Below are 6,712 nucleotides of genomic sequence, written 5' to 3' on the forward strand. Positions count from 1 at the left end.
TGAAGCCGTGCCCCTCCCTGGCTGCAGGATGCTCCCCCCGACAGCCCACGCCTGAAGCCGTCCCTCTCCCTCAGGATGCTCTCCTCTGCCCCCCTCCCCCCACACACTGGCTCTTGCCTGGAGCCGTCCCCCTCCCTCGGCTGTAGGATGCTCCCCCCCCCCACCGGCCCCAGCTTGAAGCCGTCCCTATCCCCAGCTGCAGGATGCTCCCCACCGACCCCCTCCTGAAGCCGGTGAGGAGAGGCAGTGGCAGGCCATAGCAGCAGAACTCTACTACTACGTAAGTCAACATTACTACGCTGATGTGTTCAAGAAGGAACTGCAGATGCTGGAAGATCGAAGGTACACAAAAATGCTGGAGAAACTCAGCGGGTGCAGCAGCATCTATAGAGCGAAGGAAATAGGTGACGTTTCGGGCCGAAACCCTTATTACTACGCTGATGTTCCCCGATTTTACACATGGAACAATAAGAGATGGCAAAGAAGGAAGGTTGGGAAGAGAGTGGAAGATCTTCCAGGTCTTTTCGAAGCCAATGTTCTGGGACGAGTTTATATCGTGTCCCCAAGATGTGATGACCTTTACTACTTGAGACTGCTTCTCCATCACGTATAAAAGCCAGTATCCTTCGAGTCATTGAAGACACATAATGGAGAAATTCATCCTTCCTTCAAAGACGTCTGCAGACAAAGAGGTTTGTTGCAGACTGACGACCATTGGCAACAAACAATGTAAGATGCTGAGAAGACAAGACTCCCAAGTGCAATGAGAGATTTAGAAACATAGAAAATAGGTGAAGAAGTAGGCCATTTGGCCCTTCGAGCCTGCACCGCCATTCAATATGATCATGGCTGATCATCCAACTCAGTATTCTGTACCTGCCTTCTCTCCATACCCCCTGATCCCTTTAGCCACAAGGGCCACATCTAACTCCCTCGTAAATATAGCCAATGAACTGGCCTCAACTACCTTCTGTGGCAGAGAATTCCACAGATTCACCACTCTGTGTGAAAAATGTTTTTCTCATCTCGGTCCTAAAAGACTTTCCCCTTATCCTCAAACTGTGAGCCCTTGTTCTGGACTCCCCCAACATCGGGAACAATCTACCTGCATCTAGCCTGTCCAATCCCTTAAGAATTTTGTAAGTTTCTATAAGATCCCCCCTCAATCTAAATTCTAGTGAGTACAAGCCGAGTCTATCCAGTCTTTCTTCATATGAAAGTCTTGCCATCCCAGGAATCAGTCTGGTGAACCTTCTCTGTACTCTCTCTATGACAAGAATGTCTTTCCTCAGATTATGAGACCAAAACTGTACACAATACTCCAGGTGTGGTCTCACCAAGGCCCTGTACAACTGCAGTAGAACCTCCCTGCTCCTATACTCAAATCCTTTTGCTATGAATGCTAACATACCATTCACTTTCTTCACTGCCTGCTGCACCTGCATGCCTACTTTCAATGACTGGTGTACCATGACACCCAGGTCTCGTTGTATCTCCCCTTTTCCTAATCGGCCACCATTCAGATAATATCCTAATCGGCCGCCATTCAGATAATAATGTGTTTTTCATTTATTTGTTTGTTTTGCTGACGAATACTCGACAATTATGGGATCACTTCAAGAATTCAGTGTCTGAAGATTACCTTGAAAAAGAACGGAGAACAATGAGTGATCCTAATATCATGATTGAAGAGCAGCATTATCATCAGGCTCTGTTGTATATTCAAGACAAGCTTGAGAATTACAACAAAACAATGGAATGCTTTCATTTGCCTTGACCAAGAAATGGAAGGATGCACCTTGATGATGACAATCCAGAATTGCTGCAGGAATTGCAATACGATAGAACTGAACAACAGCAATTTGTTGAGGAGAATGAGCTTCTCCTGAATGCTGAGCAGAGAGCAGTGTACGACCAGGTGTGCAATGCAAGCTTCCTTCAATGTTTTTCATTGATTTGCCAGGAGGAACGGGAAAAACATTTATCACCAATTTGATCCTCTCAAGTTAGAGGTCAAGGTGATGTGGCTATTGCTGTAGCATCCTCTGGGATAGCAGCTACATTCATGCCTGGTGGAAGAACTCCACATTCTTGATTCCATATACCCATCCAAGTGACCGAGGATACACACTGCAACATTGACAAGAACTCTAACAGTGCACGTTTGATGAGTCAAGTGAAACTCATTGTTTGAGCTGAATGCCCAATGATTAGGAGAGAGAGCTTAGAAGTGGCGGACAGAACTCTTCAAGATGTACGCAGCAACACTAAGCCTTTTGGCGGCATTCTTACCATTTGTTGTGGCAATTTTCAACAACTCCTTCCTGTAGTCTTCTTATCGAGTCCACACACAAGATTAGAAGTTGTTCAGCAAGAGCTGAACACACTTCTCGGCATCTGCACAATGGTGTCTGTCTTGCGCTTCTTGTGCGTCTTGTGCGTGGTGGTGGAAAGATTGGTTGAAACAGGGCTCTTTCCTTGACCCCCTTCCTGTAGTGAAATGATGCTGGTGTTGAAAATTCCTGCATCAAGAAATCCTACTTGTGGGCACTTTTCACAAAGTTTCAATTGCACACAAATATGCGATTGATAGAGGGAGAAGGCGACTATTCTCAATTTTTGTTGAAAGTTGGAGAAGACGACATTTAAAAAAAATGAAGATTGTTACGACTCCCGAATGCAGGTACTTCAGAGCCGCGTAACATAATTCAAAAACCAGGTTCAAGTTCAAAAATAGTTTTAATTATTCAATGGAACACAAAACCCAAACCTGATTCAAACAACCCAGTCAGGGATATGGATGGACTAACAAACAATTAAACAGTACTCCAGCCAGCCACGTAATGGACCGTCGAACCAGAGACTCTAAAAGCTGCCTAAAGAGATATAACCCCGAAACAAAATACCCGAAAACACTAAGGTCAGCCCTTATCCGTCCCAATTCAATATTTGTTAACAAAAAGTAATGGTGAAAGTACACAAAGTTCTATGCCATGTGGCCAGGCCTTCCTCAGCTCACACCAGCAGGCTGCTCACAAGTCAGGGTCTACGAAGAAGAGAGAGAATCCTGGGAAACTCTGGTATTTAAGCTTCAGATGAGTCACCCGTCACCTGACGCAGCTTGGCCAATCGTGTACTGGAGCCTTTAACCCCTTGATTCCAGACTCACAGCCACGAGGCCTGTACTCGGGAGAGAAACAGAGAAAGGTAAGTACATAGCATTCACCAGGGGGGGAGCGCCTAACACCCCCACCCAAAGATACTGAATAAGTTTCGGAAGAAGAGAGAAAAAAAACACCACCAAATCCCAGAAACTATTCAGGAGCTAAAACACTACTGGCGCGACAAGGCGTCAGCCAAGACATTATCCTTGCCACGGATATGCCTGACCTCCAGGTTGTAGTCTTGCAGCTGCAAACTCCAGCTCATTAACCGCCGGTTCTTATTCTTCATACTCTGCAAAAATACCAAAGGATTATGATCCATGAGTACGATGACAGGGACATTCGAGGAGCCAACATAAACCTCGAAATGATTCAGAGACATTAAAATAGCAAGGGCTTCTTTCTCAATGGTGGAGTACCACTTCTGATGACGATTAAACTTCTCAGAGAAGTACGAAACTGGATGCTCCACCCCATCTGAATCATCCTGTAGAAGAACTCCACCAACCCCACGATCACTAGCATCCACTGCCAGCTTAAATGGACGCTCAAAATCAGGTGCTGCAAGCACAGGTGCGCGCACCAGAAGACTTTTAGTATGATCAAAGGCTTGTTGACACTCTGCGGACCACACAAAAGCCACCTTCGGACTCAGCAAAACCGTCAAAGGGGCAGCCACCGCAGAGAAGTTTGGACAGAATCCTCTATAGTACCCAACCATAGCCAGATACCTACGGAGTTCAGCCCTAGAGGTTGGAGCAGGAAATGCGACAATATGCCCCACCTTTTCCTCGAGAGTGTGAACCTGACCCTGGCCCACCACCTTACCCAGATACGTTACCGTGGCCTGGCCAAACTCACACTTCCCCAGATTGATAGTTAGGTTTGCCTCCGCTAGACGATGAAATACCTCCTTCAATTGACCGATGTGTTTGATCCACGACCTGGAGCACACAACCAAATCATCAAGGTATGCCTCACAGAAGGACAAACGAGACAATACAATGTTCACCAACCGTTGGAAGGTTGCCGGCGCATTGCGCATCCCAAATGCCATTACCGTGTACTGAAGAAAGTCATCAGGCATAACGAACGCAGAGATCTCCCTCGCCCGCCTAGTCAAAGGGACTTGCCAATAGCCTTTTAACAAGTCCAACTTAGACACAAAAGATGCACTTCCCACACGATCCACGCAATCCTCCATCCGTGGAAGAGGATTGCAATCCGGCTTAGTTACACCATTCACTTTCCGAAAGTCCGTGCAAAACCTGTCCTCCCCATTAGCCTTCGTAGCCAGTAGACACGGAGAACTCCACGGACTACAACTAGGTTCGGCAATGCCATGCCGCCGCATATAGTCAACCTGACTCCTTAGACGATGACGCTTGTCAGGGTTGACCCGATACGGATGCTGTTTAATTGGCGCAGCACCGGCCACGTCAATGTCATGCTGCAGCACAGACGTCTGAGAAGGCACATCCGAGAACAGTGACCCATTTGACTCTACCAAAGCAAGCAGATCACCCCGCTGACTTTCAGTCAAATGAGACATCCGCAAGGGAAGCGACTCCAAAGCCTCAGAGTTACTCAGCTTTCCCTGCGTCACTGCCACAGACAACCGTGCCTCACCCACATCACCACCCGTGTCGGGGCAGCACCACTGCAGCCAAAACAGGCTTAGACGAAACCGAAGGACACAGCTCCTCCCCATCAACCTCCACAGGCTCCTGCTCATGGTACTGCTTCATCATGTTGACATGACAGAGCTGAGTCTTGCGCCTCCGATCAGGGGTACCAATAACGTAATCCCTCTCACCAACCTTCTTAACCACCTGATAGGGACCGCTATACCGAGCCTGCAGACTGGAACCAGGAATAGGCAACAACACCAGGACCTTGTCACCTGGAGAAAAATTCCTACTAGAAGCCTTCCTGTCGAACCAGTCCTTCATCCTAGACTGAGCAGAAGCAAGATTACCCATTGCCAGTTCGCATGCCCTCCTCAGTCTAGAGCGAAAAGTACAGACGTGGTCTAAAATACTACGTTTTGTATCCTCCTGCAACCATTTCTCCTTCAGGACCCTCAACGGACCACGTACAGTATGCGCGAATACCAGGTCAGCAGGACTGAACCCTAAAGACTCCTGCACGACCTCACGCACCGCAAACATAACTAGATGAACCCCCTCATCCCAGTCTTTTTCAAACTCCAGGCAGTAAGACCTCAACATAGATTTCAGAGTCTGGTGAAACCTCTCGAGAGCCCCCTGGCTCTCAGGATGATACGCACTGGAGTAACAATGCTTAATATCTAACAACTTCATTACCTGACCAAAAACCTTCGACATGAAGTTGGAACCTTGGTCACTCTGCAGAACCTTGGGCAAACCGAACAACGAAAAAAACTTAGTGAGAGACTTCACAATGGTAGGGGCAGTAATTCTACGCAAAGGGACCACCTCCGGAAAGCGGGTAGTCGCACACATAATTGTCAATAAAAACTTGTTGCCCACCCTTGTCCGAGGTAGAGGACCCACACAATCAACTAGAATCCGCTCAAACGGCTCACCGACCACAGGGATTGGATATAAAGGCGCAGGAACAATCGATTGGTTCGGCTTTCCTGCCACCTGGCAAATGTGACAACACCTGCACTGCTGTTTCACGTCCTTTTTCAACCCTGGCCAAAAAAAATTCCGTAAGATACGGTCATACGTCTTATTGACCCCCAAATATCCACCCAGAGGACCATCATGAGCCAAACAGAGTATCTCGTCCCTATACCGACAAGGCATCACAATCTGATCAACCACGCTCCAATCATCATGCCCAGATATATCCAAGGGAGACCACTTTCGCATCAGTAAGCCTTCCCTTAGAAAATACCCCTTTGCTGTGGAATCCATATCCCCCTCAGGCACCGCGCAGTCGAACAGATCAGATAAACCTGGATCACTCTTTTGCTCCTCAACCAGCCGGTCACGTGACAGCGACACCGGCACATTTCCAGACACTACCCCATCTTGAGATGTAGAAACACCCTTCACAACACAGGATCTATCATCCTGATCCCCAAAAATGCTCTCACTCAGGTCCACCACATCGTCAAACTTCGCCTGGCTCTTAGCCATAGCCCTCGTGACAGCACAAGCTGCGAAGACCCTCGGATGCTGCATAGCCAATCTATCAGGACTCTGCACCATCGGAACAGCCGTCACCTCAGGAGTAACTAAAACTCTACCTCCTGCCAAGTCATTCCCCAAAATCACAGAAACTCCCCCAACGGGAAAACACGGCCGTAACCCAACAGTTACCCGGCCTGAAACCAACTCGGACTCGAGACTCACGGTATGCAAAGGCACTACCATGTCATCCATCCCGAATCCTACCACTGGGACACTTGACCCAACCGATGATTCGCCAGAAAACGGCAGTACACTATCCAATATAAAGGACTGAGTAGCACCAGTATCACGCAAGATGGATACTGGAACTCTATCACCCCCATCCTCCAGAGAAACAAAACCATTCATGATGAACGCAGAATA

This window comes from Amblyraja radiata, chromosome 7 (genome assembly GCF_010909765.2).
Source record: "Amblyraja radiata isolate CabotCenter1 chromosome 7, sAmbRad1.1.pri, whole genome shotgun sequence".
NCBI lineage: Eukaryota > Metazoa > Chordata > Chondrichthyes > Rajiformes > Rajidae > Amblyraja > Amblyraja radiata.